Raw genomic sequence first — 23,966 nt, forward strand, 5'->3', positions numbered from 1 at the left:
GAGGCGGGGGGAGAGGAGGAGGAGGGGGAAGAGGAGGAGGAGGAGGAGGGGGGGGGGGGAGAGAACGAGGAGGAGGAGGGGGGAGAGGAGGAGGAGGGGGAAGAGGAGGAGGAGGAGGGTCGGGAGAGGAGGGGGTGTGAGAGGAGGAGGAGGGGGGGAGAGGCGGAGGTGGGAGAGGAGGAGGAGGAGGAGGGGGGAGAGAACGAGGAGTAGGAGGGGGGAGAGGAGGAGGAGGAGTGGGGGGGGAGAGGAGGAGGAGGAGGAGGGGGTGAGAGGAGGAGGAGAGAGAGGAGGAGGAGGAGGGGGGGAGAGGAGGAGGAGAGAGAAGAGGAGGAGGAGGGGGGGAGAGAGGAGGGGGGGGAGAGGAGGAGGAGGGAGAGGAGGAGGAGGAGGAGGGGGGGGAGAGGAGGAGGAGGAGGGGAGGAGGGGGAGAGGAGGAGGAGGGAGAGGACGAGGAAGAGGGGGGAGAGGAGCAGGAGGGTGAAGAGGAGGAGGAGGAGGAGGGGAATAGAACGAGGAGGAGGGGGAGAGGAGGAGGGGGAAGAGGAGGAGGATGAGGGGGGGAGAGAGGAGGGGGGAGAGGAGGAGGAGGAGGAGGAGGAAGAGAACGAGGAGGAGGAGGGGGGGGAGAGGACGAGGAGGAGGAGGGGAGGAGAGGAGGGGGGAGAGGAGGAGGAGGGGGAGAGGAGGAGGAGGGGGAGGGGGGGAGGAGGGAGAGGAGAGGGGGAGAGAACGAGGACGAGGAGGGGGGAGAGGAGGAGGATTGGGAGGAGGAGGAGGAGGAGGAGGAGGAGGAGGAGGAGGGGAGAGGACGAGGAGGAGGAGGGGGGGGGAGAGTACGAGGAGGGGGGGGAGGAGGGGGGAGAGGAGGAGGAGGAGAAGGGGGGGAGAGGAGGAGGAGGGAGAGGAGGAGGAGGGGGGAGAGAACGAGGTGGAGGAGGGGGGAGAGGAGGAGGAGGAGGGGGGGGGAGAGGACGAGGAGGAGGAGGGGGGAGAGGAGAAGGAGGGGGGGAGGAGGAGGAGGGGGAGAGAACGAGGATGAGGAGGGAGGGGGAGAGGAGGAGGAGGATGGGGGAGAGAAGGAGGAGGAGGGGGAGGGGGGGAGGAGGAGGGGGGGGAGAGAACGAGGAGGAGGAGGGGGGGAGGAGGAGGAGGAGGAGGGGGAGGAGGGGGGAGAGGAGGAGGAGGGGAGAGGAGGAGGTGGAGGGGGGGGGGACGAGGAGGAGGAGGAGGGGGTAGAGGAGGAGGAGGAGGGGGGGGAGAGGAGGACGGGGGTAGGAGAGAACGAGGAGGAGGAGGGGGGGGAGAGGAGGAGGGGGAGAGGAGGAGGAGGGGGGGAGAGAACGAGGATGAGGAGGGTGGGGGAGTGGAAGGGGGAGAGGAGGAGGAGGGAGGAGAGGACAAGGAGGAGGACGGGGGGGAGAGGACGAGGAGGAGGAGTGGGGGAGAGGAAGGGGGAGAGGAGGAGGAGGGAGAGGAGGAGGAGGAGGGGGAGGGGGGGGGAGGAGTAGGAGGGTGGAGAGAAGGAGGAGGAGGGGGGAGAGGAGGAGGAGGGGGGAGAGGAGGAGGAGGGGGGAGGAGGAGGGGGGGGGAGAGAACGAGGAGGAGGGGGGGGGAGAGGAGGAGGAGGGGGGGAGGAGGAGGAGGAGTGGGGGGGGGAGAGAACGAGGAGGAGGAGGGGGGAGACGAGGAGGAGGAGGGGGGAGAGGAGGAGGAGGAGGAGGGGGGACGACGAGGAGGGGGGGGGAGAGGAGGAGGAGGGGGGAGAGGACGAGGAGGAGGAGGGGGGGAGAGGAGGAGGAGGAGTGAGAGGAGGAGGAGGAAGAGGAGGGGGGGAGAGGAGGAGGAGGAGGGGGAGGGGGGGAGAGGACGAGGAGGTGGAGGGGGGGAGAGGAGGAGGAGGAGTGAGAGGAGGAGGAGGAGGAGGAGGGGGGGGAGAGGAGGAGGAGGAGGGGGGGAGAGGAGGAGGGGGAGAGGAGGAGGAGGGGGGGAGAGAACGAGGAGGAGGGGGGGGGGAGAGGAGGGGGGGAGAGGAGGAGGAGGGAGCGGAGGAGGAGGAGGAGGGGGGGGAGAGAACGAGGAGGAGGGCGGAGCGTAGGAGGGGGGAGAAGACGAGGAGGAGGAAGGGGGGGGGAAGGGGGAGAGGAGGAGGAGGGAAAGGAGGAGGAGGGGGAAAAGGAGGAGGATGAGGGAGTGGAGGAGGGAGGGGGGAGAGGATGAGGAGGAGGAGGGGGGAGAGGATGAGGAGGAGGAGGGGGGGAAGGAGGAGGAGGGGGGGGAGGGGAACGAGGAGGAGGAGGGAGGAGAGGACGAGGGGGGAGAGGACGAGGAGGAGGAAGTGGGGGGGAAGGGGGAGAGGAGAAGGAGGAGGGAGAGGAGGAAGAGGAGGAGGGGGGGGGCAGAGGAGGGGGAGAGCAGGAGGAGGAGGGGGAGGGGGGGAGGAGGAGGAGGAGGGAGGGAGATAAAGAGGAGGAGGGGGGAGAGGAGGTGGAGGAAGGAGAGGAGGGGGAGGGAGGAGGTGTGGGTGGGATAGAACGAGGAGGAGGAGGGGGGGAAGAGAACGAGGAGGAGGAGGGGAGGGGGGAGAGGAGGAGGAGGGGGGAGAGAAGTAGGGGGAGGGGGGGATGAGGAGGAGGAGGGGGGAGAGGAGGAGGAGGAGGAGGAGGAGGGGGGGAAAGGAGTAGGAGGAGGTGGGAGAGGAGGAGGAGGGGGGGAGGAGGGGGGGGAGAGGAGGAGGAGGAGGAGGGGGGGGAGAGAACGAGGAGGAGGAGGGGGAGAGGATGAGGAGGGGGGGCGAGGAGGTGGATGGGGGGGAGAGGAGGAGGAGGAGGAGGAGGAGGGGGGGGAGGAGGAGGAGGGGGGGGGGGAAATAAGTTTCTATTTTCCACCTGGGGACAAAAGGTCAGATCTCTGGTCAGATATATTTGCAGTGTCTCCGAGGTGATGTAAGAGAGCCCGACTCAATTACATTTTCTGATAAAGGCCTGTGATGCAATGGTTATTCTGATTGAAAATTATGGAGAAAAATGAACAAAAATTTGTAACCACATATTTTCATTAAAAAATGTTTTGGCTGAAAAATACAGATGAAAATGATGAAACGGATGAACTTTTAGAGCAAACGTTAGATGAACTGGGTGTTCAGGATGTAAATGTATGTGATTTAGAGAAAAATAACAAGGCTGCCAATGGCAACCTTTTTCGTGAATTCATTAAGGCTGTATTAACTTGCTGTAAAGTCAAAAATAATCTGAAAATGATATCTGACAATGTCACAGATTTAAATATTAAAATTGATGCAAAGAACATTAAACGTCAAAGGAGTGCAGAAGCGATCAAAGATATTCTGCAAAAAATGGGAGCCTGTAAAGATGTCCGTGAAAATTGTTTTCCTTGTCAAGGTGAAAAGTTGTGGCACCAATGGTCAGACACAGAAAAAGAATTTTGCCGGTTGAAAAAAGGAAGCGGTCCTGAATATATGAACCAATTGAGAACGAAAAAACAAAATCTCCGCATTGAACAAATGAAACAGATTACACCAACAATGACAGAATTTATTTCAAACATTTCAAAATTTGATGAAGAAGAGTGTAAACTGTTCATACATGGGCTGGAACTTGAACTGAATGATAAAACAAGAAGAACAATGCGTGAAGAAAATAAAAACGTCAATGCATGTGGTGCTCATGACATAAGCAAAGAGCTTCAGCCATCAAATATGAAGTCGTCTTTGTCTACAGTTGGTTTGGAGCATTTATTTCGTGAAGTTGCACAGATCTATGAAGCATCTAAAGAGTGCAAGATGCATCTAGATCACAAAAACCTTTCAGCTCGTATGGCACATTTGTTTCTTGATGGATTTCCCATGGAGCTCCTAGATGGAGACGCTGGCTGCATTCCCATTGACTGGGACACAGACGTGTTCGGAGAAGTAAACAACATTCTATTAGGAGAATTACACAACATTCTGAAACGAGACCCCCGCATATTTGTGCTGTCTGTGCTGGGCGTGCAGAGCTCGGGGAAGTCCACGCTGCTCAACACCATGTTTGGGCTGCAGTTCGCAGTGAGTTCTGGTCGATACACACGCGGCGCATTCATGCAGCTCCTCCGCATTGACAATGAATTAACAGAAGAGCTCGGGTTTGAGTTCATCCTGGTGATCGACACAGGAGGGTTAAAAGCTCTTGAGCTGACAACACTAGAAAACAGCTATGAGCATGACAATGAGCTAGCAACACTGGCTATTGGTCTCAGCAATGCTACAATTCTCAATGTCAAGATGGAAAATGCAGAAGAAATGAAAGACATTCTGCAGATTGTTGTTCACGCCTTTTGAGAATGACTGAAGGTGGAAAGAAACCCAGCTGTGTGTTTGTTCATCAGAATAGTGAAGGCGTCTCATGAGAAGACTAAAAAGGACCAGGAACGTCTTCTTCAGATACTGAATGATATGACTGAGGCGGCTGCAAAAATGGAAGAAAAATCGATGTATTATAAACAATTCACAGATGTTATAGATTATGATGCAGAAAACGACAAATGGTACATCCCTGGACTCTGGGCTGGCGGTTCCTCTATGGCTCGGGTCAGTTGTACATATAGTGATGAGGTATGGAAACTAAAAAAACACCTCCTAGAAAAATGTAAAAAACGTTCAAAGTTGGGAAACATTTACACGTTGCCAGAATTCAGTGCATGTGTAATAACAGCCATAGAGGGTTCACGTGGGGATTGGCTTGCCGGTCCTGCTTTGTAGCCAATAAGGGTTGAGATAGGAAGCATGGCCCCGGCGTGATCACGGCATGTCATCAGGAGTGATTGGCCTAGCCATTCGGGGCCCCAGCTAATGGGGAGCCGGATGAGAGGCGTGGTCCCGGGATTGACAGGGAACCATCGAGAATGGTCAAGGCTGTCCATGGAGGATTGGCTGGGGGGACCACGTGACGAAGGGATTAAGAGGGAGTGAGAGAGAACGATCGAGAGCAGACTGGGGAACGAACAGAGCGAGAGCCACGCGCGTACGGGGGCTCTGGGTGCCACGTGCGCGGTGGGAACTGTGTGAATTCTGCCCGCTCTCTGTCATCTGCCAGCAACGGAGAGTGTGTGAGTGAAGTGTATTGTGGAAGTGAAAATAAAGAGGACCGATTCTGAAGCCGTCTCAGAAGGATTATTACACTGGTGTCAGAAGTGCTTCTGCGACTGTTTGGACGATCGTCAAGATGTCCAAGCACCCCAGAAAAAAGAACCTGCCCGTGCCTCTATCGGAGGAAGAGGTCGAGACGGATGAAGATGAGCTGTTGGGAGCTACAGCCCCTATGCCGCCTGCTGATAATATTCTCCTCGACGCCTCTCAGCGTCGACCGGGGGAAGATGCGACCACCGCAGGAACGAAAGACGAGTGGCGGCTGATGGCGGAGCAGATTGAGTCATTACGCGCCATTCTGCTCAACCTGGTGACCGCGGTGGCGTCCTCGCCAGCCGCGGGTCGCCAGATCGCCGAACAGCTGGACGCCGCGGGAAGGGGTCCTGCAAAGGAATCCGCGTCCGCCATTACTCCTGCCACGCGGGAGGACGCCGTCATTTTGGGTGGGGCGGCTGCGCTGGAGCCGTCGGGCGCCATTTTGGGCGCGCCTACCGCCACGCGGCCGCCGGACGCCATTTTGCCTGCAACGGGTGGAGAGCAGGAACGGCAGTCGGAGACGCTCGCGGCGCGCGCTTGCCACCGTGGACATCGCCTTCCACAAATTAAAGAATTTATCGCTGGGGGCGATTGGAGTGCTTTTACGTGGCGCTTCGAGTCAGCTTTTAGATCCGTCAACTGGACGGAGGATGAAGCACTGGGAGCGCTACCTGCACTGCTTGATGATGTTTCTCTGGGGGTGTTCCGCTCCATCCCGGCGTCCAAGAAGAAGACACTGCGGGACGCGTTCGTAGAGATGGCGGAATTTTATGACCCACCGACGTCAGCCACCAGGAAATTTATGTCGCGTCGCCGAGCATCAGAGGAATCGCCGTTGGCTTATCGGGGGGCGTTGATGGCGCTGGCCATGGCTGCCTACCCCGACGCGACGGCCGATCATTTGGATCCTCTCATCCTTTCCCGTATGCTGGAGTTGGCTCAGGAGCTCAACATTTCGCTACCTGTGTGCGGCCACGAACCGCTTACATCGCGATGGGTGGCACGCTGCCTGGACGCTAAATTTAATATTAAGCGTTGGGACCAGATGGCGGCATGGACGGGGAAACCCGAAATCGACGGGCCGCCTTTGGGGTGGTCTCCACGACTGGTGGTCCACTGCTCCGAAGACTCGGGCGACGACGACATGCTGGCTGCTGCTGTTCCGCATAGGATTCCGGGACGGCGGCTGCGCGACCAGCGTGGCGACTACACGGGCCGTCCATGCGCAAGGGCCGGGTCGTCCGACCGCCGGCCGACATCGGCCGCGTGCTTCAAGTGCGGCAGACGGGGCCATTTCGCCCGTGACTGCCGCTGCCGACCTCTGCTGTCGCCTCTTCCGCCAAGGGGACCTCCATCTCCTCCACCTGCTGTGGAGCTGCAACAACCTCGGGCGAGTCGGCACAAATCGGACACCCGGCAGGTCTTATCACATCACTCATCCACTCGCACTCATTCTTGCACTCCTAAGGATACATTTACTTCCCCTGCTCCATTTACGCGCTCTGCTACACAGTGGAAAAAATTGTCTCGCAGGGTTGTGGCTGCGGCGTCGGGCTCGTCGACGGTACGGGGTACCATCGACGACGTTGACGTCCGTATCTTGGTGGACACGGGCGCGTCTGCTAGCATCATTTCAGATGTTATTTTCCATTTGTTGTCCATTCCTACGTCGCGGATACGCAGGTTAAATGACGCGTGTGTCGCCGCAAATGGGGGAAGCATGGGTATCTGTGGTCAGGTAGATGTGAGCATCGCTATCGTAAATATTACCGCCGCAGGACCTGTGTTAATCTCTCCTCGCTAGCTGTTCCATGCTTACTCGGTACTGATTTCCTGCGCCGGATGCCGCTGAGAATACGGGTCGACCAGGACTGTTTGAAATTGCCGGGGGGTCGTAGAATGGCGTTCCTGCCTTCCCTGTTGGCCAACGCACCTACAGGTAACGCAGTTACTGCCGTGGTTGCTGCTACGGTGGAGGTTCCGTCGGGAGCGCAAATGCTAATTCCGCTGCGTTATCGAAAACCCCTTCGAATGGGAAGGGATGCGAAGGGCGTGCTTTTATCCCCATAGAATTTGGTATCTAAATCTTTTTCTTTGGCGGCGGCACAAACGATCGTGCGACCAGGTCAAGCACCTTTCATACAGGTGTTAAATGGGGGACCTGACCGCGTTGTTGTTCAGGAGGGATCGGTGCTGGCTCACGCCACTACCGATTTCGCCGCTTGTGACAAAACGCCGCGCGCTCGGATGCCCGCGGGTGGGCCTCCGCACGATCGTTCACAAGAACGCTGGATCGCAGATTTATGCGGAGAGAATTCTTCCTTGTCGAATGAACAAAGGAACGCCCTGTGTTCACTATTGCTACGGTACACTAATGTTTTCAGCAGAAATGATTTGGACCTCGGCCGCACGTCGCTTTTGTCGCACCATATTGACACCAGTGCGGCACCTCCCATCTGTATGCACCCTCATCGCATGAGCCCGGCGGAAAGGGAACACGTGCGCGGAGCGGTAGATGAATTGCTGGCGGCGGATATTATTTCGCCGTCCAACAGCCCTTGGGGCGCGCCCGTCGTTCTGGTTAAGAAAAAGGATGGTGGTACGAGATTTTGCGTTGATTTCCGCCGGTTGAAAAAAATTTCGGTGGCGGATGCGTACCCCTTACCGAGGAAGGATGATTCATTGGATGCTTTATCGGGTGCTAAATTCTTTTCCACCCTTGACCTGTCCTCGGGTTTCTGGCAGCTTCCCCTCGACGATGAGTCGAAGGCCAAAATGGCATTCCGCACGCCGCACGGTCTTTTTGAATTTAATCGGTTGCCTATGGGCTTGAATGCGGCGCCGGCGACGTTTCAGCGGCTCATGGAATTGGTGTTGGCTGGACTACAGTGGGAAACGTGCCTCATATATCTAGACGATATAATTATCTTCAGCCGCACGTTCGAGGAACACCTCCAACGCCTAGAGACGGTTTTTCAAAGAATGCGCGCGGCTGACCTTAAGTTTAAACCTAAAAAATGCCACCTTCTGCAACACTCCGTCCGTTACTTGGGTCATATTGTCAGTTCAGACGGCGTGTCCACTCACCCTCTGAAAATCAAATGTGTACGAGAGTGGCCTACACCACTTCAGTGGGTGATGTTCGGCGGTTTATTGGGTTCGCTTCCTATTATCACCGCTTCGTTAAGAACTTTGCGACGTTAGCAAAACCATTACACGTTCTGACTGGCAAAAATCAAAGGTTTAAATGGGGAGCGGAGGAGGAAAGTTCTTTTGTGGCACTTCGGGACCACCTCGCCACGGCGCCTACGCTAGATTACCCTGACTTCTCACAGCCGTTCATCCTTGACACGGATGCTAGTGATATGGGCATTGGGGCCGTTTTGTCGCAACGTAAGGACGGGGTTGAGCGAGTGGTGGCGTACGGCAGCAGGGTTCTATCCCCTGCGGAAATGCGCTATTGCGTGACAAGACGAGAACTTTTGGCAATTGTCCACTTTGTTCAATTGTACCGGCCGTACCTGTATGGACGGAAGTTCCTAGTTTGCACTGATCATGCGGCTTTGCAATACTCCTTGAAATTGGATCAACCATCAGGCCAATTGGCTCAGTGGTTGGAATCGTTACAGGAATTTTCCTTCGATATTACATACCGAAAGGGGGCCCGTCACGCGAACTCTGACGCGCTCTCAAGGCTGCCGCCCCTTCCTCCGTGCGCTTGCCTGACGGGCACGCACCGCTGTGCGGCACCGCCCACCTCGCCCTGTCCGGTTATGGGGGCGATAGCGAATGAGGACGACGCAGGGGCTAAAGCGGAGGAGGACGACCAGCAGGTGTCGGTGGACACCGATGATACCTTACGGCTGCCGCACGCGGTCTGGTTACGTGAGCAGGAGGCTGATGCCTCACTGTCTCCGCTACGGAAATTGATAGGCAAACAAAAATCTCAATTGGCGGGCTGGAAGTGGCAGATGTTCCGAGGCAAGTCGGGATTGTTAATGTGTACCGACGGGTTGTCTGACCGACCACGCTTGGTGGTGCCTACTTCGCTTCGCTACGACCTGCTCCGTGCTCTGCACGCTGATAAGTTGATGCACCTCGGCGTCCAATAGACTTTGGCCGCGATGCAGAAGGATTTCTTTTGGGCCGGTATGACGGCAGACGTCAATGACTTTGTCCGCTCATGCCAGGGTTGTGCGAAGAGGAAGCCACCTCGGAACCCCTATGTACCACCGTTACGTTCCATTGAGGTGTCCCGTATCAACGAATTGGTTGCTCTCGATATTCTGGGCCCGTTTCCCCCGTCGGCTAGGGGCAATAAATACCTTCTGGTCGGGGTGGAATATTTTTCTCGATGGCCGATGGCCTGGCCTCTGCCCGACCAAACGGCAGCGTCCATTACCGACGCTTTCTTGAATGGGTATGTCATGGACAAGGGGGCACCTGAGAGGCTGCTCACAGATCAAGGGCGGAATTTCTCTTCTAAATTGCTTAAGGAAGTTTGTGACGCGCTGGGTACGAAGAAAATTCGCACTTCTCCATACCATCCACAAACAGATGGTATGGTGGAACGATTCAACCGTACCCTCTCGGCTATGCTTTGTCACACGGTCAGTGAAAAGCAAACCGATTGGGACCTGCACATACCAGGCGTCTTAGCGGCTTACCGCATGGTTCCACACACGTCCACGGGATACTCACCATTTTTTTTGATGTATGGCCGTGAAAATGTTCCACCCATCGATGTGCAGCTGGGTAAGCCGGGTAAACGACCGTCCCGCTCCTTGCCTGACCACGTGCGTGATTCGCTTTAATGAGTAACGGAGGCGCGAGAGGCTGCCCGGTGTGCGACGGCCCGTGCCCAGGCAAGGAAAGAACGGTATGCGCGTCGATCGCATACTCGCATGCTTTGGTCAGTGGGGGACCTGGCGTGGCTCCACTGCCCCCAGGTACCGGCGGGCACATCCCCCAAACTGCACAGGCCGTGGCGGGGGCCTGTGACGCTGGTAGATGTTCGGAACTCGCAAAGTATCCGCGTTCAGTACGGAAAATGGCGGTGGTATGTTCACTCCTCGCGACTTAAACCCTATGTTGACGCGCGTGTCGGCCCTTCATCCCCACTAATTGACCTGCCGGGTTCTGCCGAGCCAACTACGCCGATTGCCACACCCGTTGATCCCAAGGCGGACTGTGTTGTGCCTCCTACAGATGAATAGGTTCTGAGGGCTGAAGAAGCCCCAGCCGCCCCCCCTCCAACGGGGCCTGCCCTGGACATGACCAAGCACCAACAACCTACTTCTTCTTCGAGCCTACCACCTCCTGTCCATCCGGAAGCAAAGCGACTATGCGCTGGGAGCGGAGAGGGTCCCGCGTCGCGTACGCGGTCGAAATCTCTTCCGTTTTGTTAACGTTTGATCGTTTCGCTAAATTCCCTGTCGTTACTGCGCTGCAGGGGCGCCCTAATGTATGTTGTGATTTTTCATGGGTGACTGTTTTAAATGTTGTTAGGCGCGGGGACGCCGGTTCACCCTCGTATTGTTAAACGCACCTTGGTGCCCTAATAAGATGTCGGAATTGGTTCATCACCCTTTTCCCAGCCGAGACGGCTAATTTTTTTCACCGGGGGGTGGGGGGGGGTGATGTAATAACAGCCATAGAGGGTTCACGTGGGGATTGGCTTGCCGGTCCTGCTTTGTAGCCAATAAGGGTTGAGATAGGAAGCATGGCCCCAGCGTGATCACGGCATGTCATCAGGAGTGATTGGCCTAGCCATTCGGGGCCCCAGCTAATGGGGAGCCGGATGAGAGGCGTGGTCCCGGGATTGACAGGGAACCATCGAGAATGGTCAAGGCTGTCCATGGAGGATTGGCTGGGGGGACCACGTGACGAAGGGATTAAGAGGGAGTGAGAGAGAACGATCGAGAGCAGACTGGGGAACGAACAGAGCGAGAGCCACGCGTGTACAGGGGCTCTGGGTGCCACGTGCGCGGTGGGAACTGTGTGAAGTCTGCCCGCTCTCTGTCGTCTGCCAGCAACGGAGAGTGTGTGAGTGAAGTGTATTGTGGAAGTGAAAATAAAGAGGACCGATTCCGAAGCCGTCTCAGAAGGATTATTACACATGGATAAAGACGATGTGGACTGCAATGAAAAAATAAACATACGTCTTCCATTTCCAGAACTTTCTTGTTCTTGAAGCATACAACACGTTATGCACTGCATATACAGGATGGGAATTAAATCTTCGTATGAATATGATTTCCTGGATGCAAAATGTGTCCAATCAAGTAAAGCGTGCATCACATGAGGAGCTTCAAAATTTGAAAATAAGTCTCGATAAAGATGTGACTGACGAAATTATAAATCAACAACGTATATTTGAGAACTGTTTGTCAGATTATTTTAAGGTTTCTGAAAAAAACACCCTTATTGAGAAGTACAGAGGATTGTCTCATTAGTGTTCAACATTTATGCTCTGTGGTGTCAAAAGAGACTCTTAGCAAATGCAAGGAGTGCATCGATACACATGAATGCCTAGAATCTTACAGAAATGTAGAAACTCAATACAAACAAACTATAGGCGAGAAAGTTAAAAGGGTCTTGGAAAACTGCACACATTCAGATAAAGGATTGGACGAAGAACAACTTCAGAAGATATTTAATGTAATTTGGTCTGAAACGGTTTCTGATCTCAAAAGAATTACATTGCAAGAATGTGACGTGAAACGTGACATGGAAAAAGCATTGCTTTCTTTGGTGAAGACAGACGCAAGTTTCTTCAAGGAAAGGTTGCAAAGTTGTTCTTGGTCTGATATGGGAAGAAAAAATTTTGAGACGATTAAAACCCACTCCAATGGAATGCATAATAAAGCAAAGTCATTTGAAGAAAAAACTGCACTAGACAGCATTGTAAATCTCTCCAGTGACATTATTGATAATTGCAAACAATTCATAAAAACCAAAGCACATGCTGCCACAGATTACTGGCCAGCTTACTGTGATGAACTGCTGCAGCACGTAGATTTGATTTTGAAAAACACACCCGATGATAACAAACAATACAGCAAATGTTTCGTAATAGACATCAAGATGTATGTTTGCTCCATTGCCATCGAACCTTTCGCAAAGCAACACGAGCATTTTCTTAAGCAAAACGACCCATTGACTCGACTTGAAGAGATTAAAAGATCATATTGCAATTTGCTGACATCAATGTGTAAAACTGAAGATGGAAAACAAAGAAATGTTATCGCCCTTTGTGATGGATGCCTTAAACCCGCATTCTTGGCAGTTCTGAAAGAACAATTAGGGACAATTATTGTCTGGAAAACGAGGACAAACATTATTCTTTCAAATCGTAAAGCACTTCAAGCGACTATTTTGTCGTCCCTACTGAACGGAGACAACTTTGACACCTTAACCAGTTTCATCCACGACTCCAACGGATGCACTATGTCAGTGATAAAGGGTCTCATTGTAGAGCATTGCACACAAAGGGATTCAACGAAAGAAGGGAAGCCCTGTAAAATCCAATGCTCTGCACAACCTATTCTAGATGGGATCATGGAAAAATTAAACGATGCGATATTAAAAGAAACGGAACACACTGCATCTATTACAGTGGCTGATTTGTTAGAAAAACTTAAATCTAATCTCATAAAAGACATCGTCATGAAATTTGACGTTCTTCAAGTTGTGGGACCCCACACTCTTGAAAACCCAGACAAGATCAGCGAGTTTAAAAAAGAAGTTGGTGAAGGAATTAAGCGAGTGAGCTCCGAAATTATGAAAGATTTGTGTGGCTTAGAAAACCTTAACACATTATTGGATGAAATGCCAGTGAAACCACATGAAGTGATATTCAAGACCGGGGCAGCGATGCATTACCCTCAAGGGCTGTGCGGCAGGAAGTGTAGTGACGAAACTCTGATCGTCGATGTATGCACAACGTCTGTGGCAAAGAGCTAACGAGGATACTAATGAAGAGTGGTATGAGTACAGGAACTATCCTGACGTTAATGACTATTACAAATCTTGGGACATTCCACCAGAGACCATTGACCCGGAGCCACCACTTTGGAAGTTTGTTTTTTCTAAATACAATAAAAAAAAACTTGCCAAGATGTATGAAACCAAATCAGCAAAACTCCCAGAAGAATGGGCTCTTGTAACAAAGGACGCTGTGGAAAACAACTTGAGAGAAAAATACGGGAAAATAGAAAATATAAACCTATTTTGGAATCTTATGAAGAAATTTACCACCGACTCTTTGCGATACATTGCACACGGTTATGTGAACATTACTGGGATAAAAAAAAAATCTCTCCAAACACGCAACCTCACACACCGATTCGCACTAAATTCCCAGTCGAGTCAAATGATCCTTATAAATATTTTTTTCTCTACACTCCTACTTTGAGCGCATATAATATAAAGTCATCCATAATTACCTCACAATCGATTTGATTGTTATACCCCGAGGACCTTTATCACACTTTTCATTTTTTGAACATTTTCTCTATCGGTCTGAAACCGTTTTACCTGGCAAAATCACTTTCTCACTTTCCCCACCATATTTTCTCACCTAGGTCTCTTTATATAAAATTATAATAAACACAACTCTCCCCCTAAAATGACCTCGACAATCCCGCCTGAGGACCAGTATTCATGGGGATCAATTTGCCAAATTCTGCTCCTGTATGGTGATAGTGTCGGACAAGACAAGCATGTCCGTCACTGCACTCGGTCAATCACCTTGCTAACTTTTGAGCGGGATTTTTCAAACATTTATTTTTTAGATACCAAAACACGTTCCGTCGGAGTGGGCAGGTATGAACTTGGTTGGACAGCGCATTCGTGCACGACAGACAGACAACTCATACCTGGTGGGCAGTGTGGAACCTGTTGTTCCTACCTGTATAATTGTAGTGTGTCGTGTCGTGTATGTGTAGTGTATAGGTTAAACGTTGAGTTTTATACGGGTACCACGGTGACCAGCCCCTCCCCACCCAGCCCCACTCTCCCCTCCCCACCCAGCCCCTCCCTCCCCACCCAGCCCCTCCCCACCCTCCCCTCTCCACCCAGCCCCACCCCTCCCACCCTCCCCTCCCCATATGCACGACAGACAGACAAATAATCCCTGGTGGGCAGTGTGGAACCTGTTGTATAATGTCATTGTAATCTTGTGATTTTGTGAGTGAACCGAAAATGTATAAAAAAATGTATTATAGCTTTAATAGCTTGTATATCAATATATTAATCATGTTCATGGTGTAAGAATGTACGTGTTGCTTACGTTTAAAGAGCAAAGCCCGTACAGGGACGTGGATCTCGGTGAATTATTTACTTTCTAGATGTACACTAATACTTACTCTCTACCTTGTAATGGTTTTGACTCGTTGCACCTCATGTTGTGAGTATCTCCATCACTGCTGGAGTTACCCAAAGGGACCTACCTAGATCCCTCTCACTCTGCTGGCACACAGCGACCCAACTGACTGATCCCAGCTTCCACTGGCGCCTCCTTGAGCGAGCCAGGGACTGAAAGCCGGGACTCTGGTACTGCCTCTGTTGGAATCATCCCAGGCCAGAACAACCCCGAATCTGGCTCCTATCTACGGACCCATGCAACACCCACGCATCCTACCCAGCCATCTCGCGTGTCTCAAGACTCATTAACCCTGCATCCACTGTCACAACCCAGTTACACACTCTTTGTCAGCACTTCAGCCAGAGTGATTCTCTACATCACCAACCGCCTTGGAGACCAACATGCACTGTACAAGTTAGCATTTGTATCCACTATCTGTTTAATTCGATTCAGCTTCCAGCCTCAACTACCATGACCCTCATCGTCACAACCATCCTCACCACAAAGGCCCCAGCTCCGTAATGCATAGGCACCCATTCGCCAGAATCATCATCCTTCACCTCCATTCCATGCCCACTCCGGAGAAGAAACTAACCATTGGAACTTGGACAAGTCCAGCCTGAGATCACCTCTGAAGAATCGTGACACCACTGGGACAATCACCTTGCTCAACTTTTGAGAGGGACTTTTCAAACATGTTTTGAGATACCAAATATTGTCATTGTAATCTTATGATTTGTGAGATGAACCAAAAATGTATGATTCTTTTTTTAATGATAGCTTTAATGGCTTGTATATCAATTTATTAATCATGTTCATGGCGTAAAAATGTACGTATTTCTTAAGTTTTAAGACCTGATTGGGCTTCAATTTACGCTTCAATTTATTTGCGAATTGTTACTTCATGTGATTAAACACCCCTCCATAGCATTGCTGGTTTGGTTGATTTGTCGTAATCTTTCATCCACATGAAACAACAACGCTACCGCTCCACCCCCACCCACCTTGCATGTGAGGCAATAGGGGCATGGTGCGTTCCTGCAACATGCGAGCACACTTTTGGGTGTTGTTATTTCTCTGCATCAAGCATTGGCTGGAAACGACGTACAAGTATCCAAATATATGACCTACGATATGAGGTGGTGTTACTTGCCCTGGTTAATATTTATTTTAGGACACTTATCACACTGTGTCCGTTTTGAGTGCACGTGTGTGTTTTTGTTGATGTGTATGTTTGTACATCTTTGTATGTGTTTTAGCGCACTAAGGTGCCAACTGTTGAAGTACTAAAGGCGATCCAGAGTCTGAGACCAGCAAAGGCACCGGGGAGAGATGATCTCCCAAGCGAAATGCTGAGGGAGGATGGCGTTTGTGCACAGACTGCCCTACGTGACATCATAACAACAGTCTGGACCACTGGACGGGTTCTGCAGGACTGGAAGGATGCCCTGGTGGTCCCCCTCTTTAAGAAAGGGGACCACACAGATTGTAATAACTATATTGGGGCATCTCACTCCTCAGTGTGCCAGGAAAGATCCTGGCAAGGATTATTTAACATCGCCATGCTAGGTACACTGAGGAGAGGCTTGCGGTTTCTGCAAAGATGCCATATTTTCTGTCCATCAAGGCCTATGATACCATCAGTAGGCTTGGGCTCTGAGTCATTCTTCGTGCTTTCAGAGTCCCTGACCCTCTGCTCACTATCATTAAGGACCTTCATGATGGTGAGCAGGCCCGGGTATTCACTGTTTACCTTGGGGTGCAACAGGATGTCCTATGGCTCCATTCTTTAACATCTATTTCGACCACGTAGTTCGTGAAGCCTTTGATGGCTGTACCGGAGGAATTTCCATCTGGTACAGATACAATGGGAGGCTAATCGATGCCCGGGTGTGGTAAAGGGATGGCTCCCTATTGGGCAACCACGTTATGTATGCCGATCTGGTAATTGCCGCTCACTCAGAGGAGGAGTTGGAGGCGCTGCTGCTGAACCTGGAGCATGCCACTAAGAGGTGGGGCCTTACCATCAGCCCACCAAAACTAACCACCTGCCTGGGTATTTTGTATCATCGGACACTCCACCCCCCGCAACTCCCAATTGGTGATGGGGCAGTTGTGGAGAGAGTGGAGAGTTTCCTATACGTGGGCAGTGTGCTCATGACCAGCTCCAGTTTGACAGCAGAAGTCTCACTCCGAATCAGTCGAGCAGCATTATCTTTTCATCGGTTGTGTAACGCTGTGTGGAAGCTACCTGGTCTATCGCTCCGCACGAAGTTCAGGTCTTCTCGGCCACAGTAATTCATTTCCTTCTCTACGCTTGCGAAACGTGGACCCCCCTAATGTAACATCTTTGCCAGTTATAAACATTTAGGCTGGCCTGCCTACGATCCATCCTGGGTTTAACCCGGCTGGATTGTATGAGGAGCTCACAAATCCATGCACGATCTGGGCAAAGTCCCATCGGTGAGCTCTTCCGGCAGGCAAGACTGCGTTGGCTGGGCCATGTAGCCCGCATGCCCAGTCACCGCATGCCTAAACAGCTTTTGTTTGGCCAGATAGAGGGGGCTAAACGGGCGCAGCACGGGCTAGAGAAGAGATGAAGTGATGTGGTACAGGAGGATGTGGAGCTGAGTGGACTTGCCGATGACTGCTACCAGCGGTGTCAAGATCGGCATCTGTGGAGGAGGCTCGTGAAAGACACTACTAGGCAGTTGGAGACAGTCGCCCTCCAACAACAACGGAGGCCGGAGAAGCGATACTCACAACAATGAGCGGAGCGCCGGATAGCTAAAGTACAGCAAGTTGGCACAGTAGGGGGCACATGTGATGCATCAGCCAGTCATCTCAGTCAGTCGACCCATGGCAACTGGGTCTGCCCTGTTACCTCCTGCCAGCGGGCGTTCGACACTTCACGTGGCCTCAAGGTACACATAGCCTGGCATAAGTATCACGTGGTGACGTCACAACCACTTAGTGACAAATGGTGGTTGTTGTTGTTGGTGCACTGCAGAATGAACCGGAGTTTGATTCCCGCTCATGGCCAACACCATTCACGATTATCTGAACCGGTCGTTGGTTTCCCCTAGGTCAATTCGGCTTCAAATTAGTATCTGGTGCGATGTGTAAACATTGCCACTCAGCAGATTAAGGCAAACGGGCAAGGTGCTGGCCACCCACCCCCTCGTGTGCCATGCCAGCCTTCTTCATAGGTGCTGCTCGCTAATAGCGATTGCCATAACAATCTGCTAAAGTCTATATGGGGGATCTTTGTGCGTGAGTGTATTTGTGTGTCTTACCTACAAAGTCATTTTTGTCTCTCTCTGTCTGCACACGCCTTGCAACGCTTTTAACTGACAAACTGTTGGGTTTACGTTTCGACCAAGTACACAGATACACACTAATCCCCTGTACGAAAACGCGCTATATGTTTTTCCGTCAAATTTAAACTAATAAAATCACACATATAATAGTAGGTGTTTACCCTTTTAACTGGTACAAAACTGACACCTTTATTCAAGGCATCATGTTTGCAATGACCACAACACAAGTTAGTCAAAAAAGCAAACAAAAAGAATCAACTCTGATAAGGATGATAATATGCACTGTCCTTGAAGTTGATTGGCCCACACCCGAGACGGCTTTCTTTAGAGCCTAGTCCCCATTGGTGTAGGGCCAGATGACACCAGAAGGCGTACAACTCAAACACAGTGCAATATCAGAGTATTGAGAGCTCGGGGAAAGCATTTACACTGTAATAAATGGACTCGACCACGATGTCTGGTCTAGTGTCCTTTATTTGGGTTCGTCTTCTCTTCCCACACGGCTGACTCACTCTCAGACCCTCCGCTCGGCGCCGACGCTGCTGTCGCACCCGTCGCCGCCAATAGCCTCTTTGCTGGTCTCCTCGTGTCGCTCCCGTAGCCTCTAGCAGCCTTGCTGCTGTTCCCCACACGCAGCCCCTCCGGCTGCTGTCGCTCCCGTAGCCCTCTTGCTCTGCAGCTCCAGGCTGGCTGCTGTAGCCCCTAGCAGCCTCGCTGCTGTCTCTCACACGCAGCCTCTCCGGCTGCACTCGCTGCTCCCAGCTTTCGCCCTCCGTGGCCTCACCCTCGTCCAGTCTCCATTCTTCCCTTTTCCGACTGCCTCGATCTCTTCCTGTCTCACCGCTATACTATCTCCCTCTCACGTGACCCTGACTCCTCCCCCACATGACGTCACATCCGCCAAGCCCTTTACGCCCGCATTACAACACTATGAGATCTCTTTTACCAGTGGCAAAATATAATAGTAGGTGTTTACCCTTTTAACTGGTACCAGTTGGTACCAGTTAAAAGGGTAAACACCTACTACCTACTATTATATTTTGCCACTGGTAAAAGAGATCTCATAGTGTAAATGCTTTCCCCGAGCTCTCAATACTCTGATATTGCACTGTGTTTGAGTTGTACGCCTTCTGGTGTCATCTGGCCCTACACCAATGGGGACTAGGCTCTAAAGAAAGCCAATCAACTTCAAGGACAGTGCATATTATCATCCTTATCAGAGTTGCTTCTTTTTGTTTGCTTTTTTGACTACTTGTGTTGTGGTCATTGCAAACATGATGCCTTGAATAAAGGTGTCAGTTTTGTACCAGTTAAAAGGGTAAACACCTACTATTATATTTTGCCACTGGTAAAAGAGATCTCAAAGTGTAAATGCTTTCCCCGAGCTCTCAATACTCTGATATTGCACTGTGTTTGAGTTGTACGCCTTCTGGTGTCATCTGGCCCTACACCAATGGGGACTAGGCTCTAAAGAAAGCCGTCTCGGGTGTGGGCCAATCAACTTCAAGGACAGTGCATATTATCATCCTTATCAGAGTTGCTTCTTTTTGTTTGCTTTTTTGACTACTTGTGTTGTGGTCATTGCAAACATGATGCCTTGAATAAAGGTGTCAGTTTTGTACCAGTTAAAAGGGTAAACACCTACTATTATATTTTGCCACTGGTAAAAGAGATCTCAAAGTGTAAATGCTTTCCCCGAGCTCTCAATACTCTGATATTGCACTGTGTTTGAGTTGTACGCCTTCTGGTGTCATCTGGCCCTACACCAATGGGGACTAGGCTCTAAAGAAAGCCGTCTCGGGTGTGGGCCAATCAACTTCAAGGACAGTGCATATTATCATCCTTATCAGAGTTGCTTCTTTTTGTTTGCTTTTTTGACTACTTGTGTTGTGGTCATTGCAAACATGATGCCTTGAATAAAGGTGTCAGTTTTGTACCAGTTAAAAGGGTAAACACCTACTATTATATTTTGCCACTGGTAAAAGAGATCTCATAGTGTAAATGCTTTCCCCGAGCTCTCAATACTCTGATATTGCACTGTGTTTGAGTTGTACGCCTTCTAGTGTCATCTGGCCCTACACCAATGGGGACTAGGCTCTAAAGAAAGCCGTCTCGGGTGTGGGCCAATCAACTTCAAGGACAGTGCATATTATCATCCTTATCAGAGTTGCTTCTTTTTGTTTGCTTTTATGACTACTTGTGTTGTGGTCATTGCAAACATGATGCCTTGAATAAAGGTGTCAGTTTTGTACCAGTTAAAAGGGTAAACACCTACTATTATATTTTGCCACTGGTAAAAGAGATCTCATAGTGTAAATCACACATATAAATTTATCATTACGCTGATCGTGGCGCCAAAAGCACGCCTCTGCGCATGCATGTGTGGTGTTGGTACCGGGGTACGCACACGCCAAACCGGCTGACTTGTAATACTTACCGGCGTGAGCGATTGTGTCATCCCTGGCCAGAGCTCCTGAGGGGCGGGAGGCTGTGGGGCATGTGGGGGTTCACAAAGCACCGCCCTAGGGGAGAAGCGGTACAAACCTGTTCTGGGCGGTTGTGTAAGGGACGCTCAGGGCCTCCTGAGGGGAGGGGGCTGGGGAGCTCGTGTGATCCCACAGAACCCCGCCCCTCAGGGGAAAATCGTATATAAGTGAGACCTGGAGAGCAGAGCTCGGTTTCGTATCAGCCCAACACGAAGAACCAGTGAAGACTGAAGGCCAGCTAGCAGGACCCTGGAACTCCTCTGACTTGCTGCCCTTCTGAGGGCCGGGCAGAGCAAGCCAGAGGTGCGACCCCCAGAGCAGCGAGGTCCGATGTCCTTGTGAGGGCCGGGCTCGTGTGGCTGAGGGTCGGGACCTGTGCCGAAGCTGGGCCAGGCTAGCTCGTCTCCTTTGGAAGAAGGTTTAGGACAGAGGGAAGTAGGGAGCCAGCGCCACACCGCGACATGAAAATTGGCGCCAAACGCCGGCTCCCGCCACGGAGACCACGATGCAGGTTGAATTTAGCACCATTTTACCAACGAGCTTCCCGAGTGGTGGGGGCCAGGCGCACCACGTGGGAGAAGGTCTCTAATCAGCACCCGCCACGTCATCTCTACGTGGCAGACGCTGCCGCGACCAACCCGTGGCCTCTGCGTCGGACGGGCTGCTACCGGGACAAAAGGCCACCACTGTACGACGGCGCCACGCGGGAACGTTGGCAGCCTGAAGTGGAGCAGACGTTCCAGCAGCGACTGCCCGTGTTAATGGCCTTTCAAGTGAAAGGAGGCGACTGGGGAGCTTTCCAACGGTGATTCCGCACTCACCAGGAGATTTTGGGTTGGACCGACGCCGAGGCACCGCGTGCGCTCCCGGCGACTCTGAACGATGACGCTCTGGCCACCCTCATGTCGACTCCGAGGTCTTGTTGTATATGTCGGGTTTTGAAAAATTTATTAAAAAAGAAGAAAAATTTAATGAAAATTTGAAAATTGTGAAGGCACCAAATAAACATGCTAATTTATGTAATTATGCGCATAAATTATGCTGGTTAGTGAGATAATCATATTATTGCATGCGAATGTATGTGTAGTGGTGATACGCGCTGGCAGGAGGGATCGTGAGGCAGCGCGTGGTGATTGGTTACATCGAGTGGGTGCTCATGTAGTGGTGATACGCGCTGCCAGGAGGGATCGTGAGGCAGCGCGTGGTGATTGGTTACATCGAGTGGGTGCTCGCATCGCGGTCCGCATAGGCTCCGCCCCCTCGGGAGCGGAAGGCTATGTAAGGTGGTGCGCGCTGGCACTCGGGGAGTTGGTAACCAGAGAAGACGGAAGACGGAGGAAGAGATAGGCCCTGGGACCCCTAGCCTTGCTGCCCTTGTAAGGGCCGGGGTTCTGAGAGGCTCAGAGGCGAGGCCTTGGGATTCAGGGTCCGACGCCCTTGTAAGGGCTCGGGCTGTGTAGCCCAGTGGTCGAGACCCGTAGTCTGACAAGAGGGGTCTGATAGCTCCCCGTAGGGAGAGTGTAGCCGGAGAGCCTGAGTCAAGGCAGAGCTAGGCACGCGTACCCTACGGGGGAGACTGAGTACGGCCCGAGCCGAGTGTGTGTAGGGGTCTGATAGCTCCCCGTGGGGAGAGCGTAGCCAGAGAGCCTGAGTCGAGGCAGAGATAGGTACGCGTACCCCACGGGGAAGACGGAGTACGTGGCCGAGTCAGGCACGTGAGAGATAGGTGTTATCTCGGTTGGGACTGTTACGTGTGCAACCATTGTGAATAAAAGAGTGCTGCCCCGTCAACTCGTCTCCCGCCATTATTGAAGATATTACATATGCAATCATGCTCGTGTGGGTAGTTATGATAATTAGGCTTAGTTTCGTTGCCCATGGTCGTATCATCAATCGGGATAATAGAATTCTTCTTCTTCTTGGTTCTCTCGGTAAAGTCACATAGAAGGGAAATAATAAAATAATAAAAATAAAACATAATAAAATACAATTCTCTCGACGTTTCGGCCACAACGCAAGCAGCCGTCCTCAGGTGAAAAATAGGTCTGTCTGAAAGACAGCGTCTGAATGAACACCACTTGCTTAAACATTTACTGATTATATCTTAGTGTGTTTACGTCAGGTTTCAGAATTCAAATCTCAACGCAGGATACAGTTCTTATAAATAAGATTGTTACGCATGAACTCAGGAAAAAAACACTCATACACTTCTGTGTTAAGAAATTTTAATTCTAAACAAAACATGACACTCTAATATGCGAACTCTCATGCTTGGAATCATCCACGGTACCATCGGGGAAATTTCCCTCATTGAGCAGTACATCTAACCATCAATGATTGTGTTGTTTCACTTTGGCCACCGAACATATAATTAATTCCACCGCGTGACACGAGCATAGACGACGATAGGGAGAGTTCTTAAAACAGGCATGCAACGATATTCAAAATAAAAGGCAATAAGCAAATTATTACATCCCGAAGGCAAAAGTATATGTCAATAGATTCATCAGCAAGATTAGATCATTAACGAAATGTCTAGGAACAATGGTGTGCGACGGTGTACGTGTCCTCTTACGGGAGATTTTTTTCTTTGGCTAAGTTTTAATTAATTCGTGGACAAGATTCTATGAAAAAAGAAAACAGGGTTAACACGATATTCTCTCTGTGAGCGTGTAGATTCGTGACGAAGGTTTCAAAAGTTTAGTTCACATCGATTAATCTATTGGTAATTTATGCGATTAAAAATAAAATAAAACCAAATAAGAAAAAAAAACGACTAATGCACTTATAAACGACGTATTCTTATCACTCGATGAGCCGCGATGCCTTCGCGGCCAGCTGATGGTTCATGCACTTTTATAATTATTCGTCTTATGATTGGCAAGGGTTGGTTCCATTGTGTGGGTGTGTTGGATTGTCTCCTTGGTAAATTCTTGTATTAAGCAGACGCCGGGCACGTCGTGCATTTGTGAGTGTGGGGGAGGGCGTATCATACGAACGGCTTCGGAGGAGTTCGCTTTCGCTCGGGCGTGTCTGACGTTAGCTGACGTTCTCTCCACCGCTGGATGAGCTGTGGGCACGATGCTGGCCTTGAAGAGGCTCGGTCGCTCGTCCACTCGTCCGCTGGCAAGCTGTCACCTGTGCTCGGTGGCACTGGGCGGCGCGGCTGTGCACGCTCTACGGCTCCGGGTTCTCTGGCGATGCTGGCTTGATCGACGTTTGGCGCGAGAATTATCGTCAGCTTCACTCGCACTGCAGCGGCTCGGTGGAGCGATACTTCTTCTATTGGCGCTGAACTCGCACTGCATAGCATGTCGCTACTCAGCGAGCCTCGCCATCCTTGATGAGTTGCAGTCTTCTTCTGCTGGCAAGCTTCTTCTGGATTCGGTGGTGTGTCGATGTATAGCCGCGTCTCTGGTTATATCTGAAAAATCTCTGCTTGGCACGCCTTCTTACAAAAGACCGCAACCATTCTTTGTTTTCGTTCATCCGCTTGTGGACACAGCTGCATGCGTGTCCGTGTGTGTGTGTTCTGATTAATTGGGATAATATAAGTTCTTCAAACGAAGCAGCTGCCCCAGATTCCCCCACTCGTGCATCCCCTCAGACCC

General features: G+C 51.5%; 1 pseudogene; it reads left to right on the forward strand.

The window, feature by feature from the left end:
• The first annotated feature begins 3,718 nt into the window (after positions 1–3,718).
• LOC144953512 (interferon-induced very large GTPase 1-like) lies at positions 3,719–23,650 on the forward strand (annotated as a pseudogene).
• The last annotated feature ends 316 nt before the right edge of the window (positions 23,651–23,966 follow it).

Source organism: Lampetra fluviatilis, chromosome 77 (assembly GCF_964198595.1).
Source record: "Lampetra fluviatilis chromosome 77, kcLamFluv1.1, whole genome shotgun sequence".
NCBI classification, from domain to species: Eukaryota; Metazoa; Chordata; class Hyperoartia; order Petromyzontiformes; family Petromyzontidae; genus Lampetra; species Lampetra fluviatilis.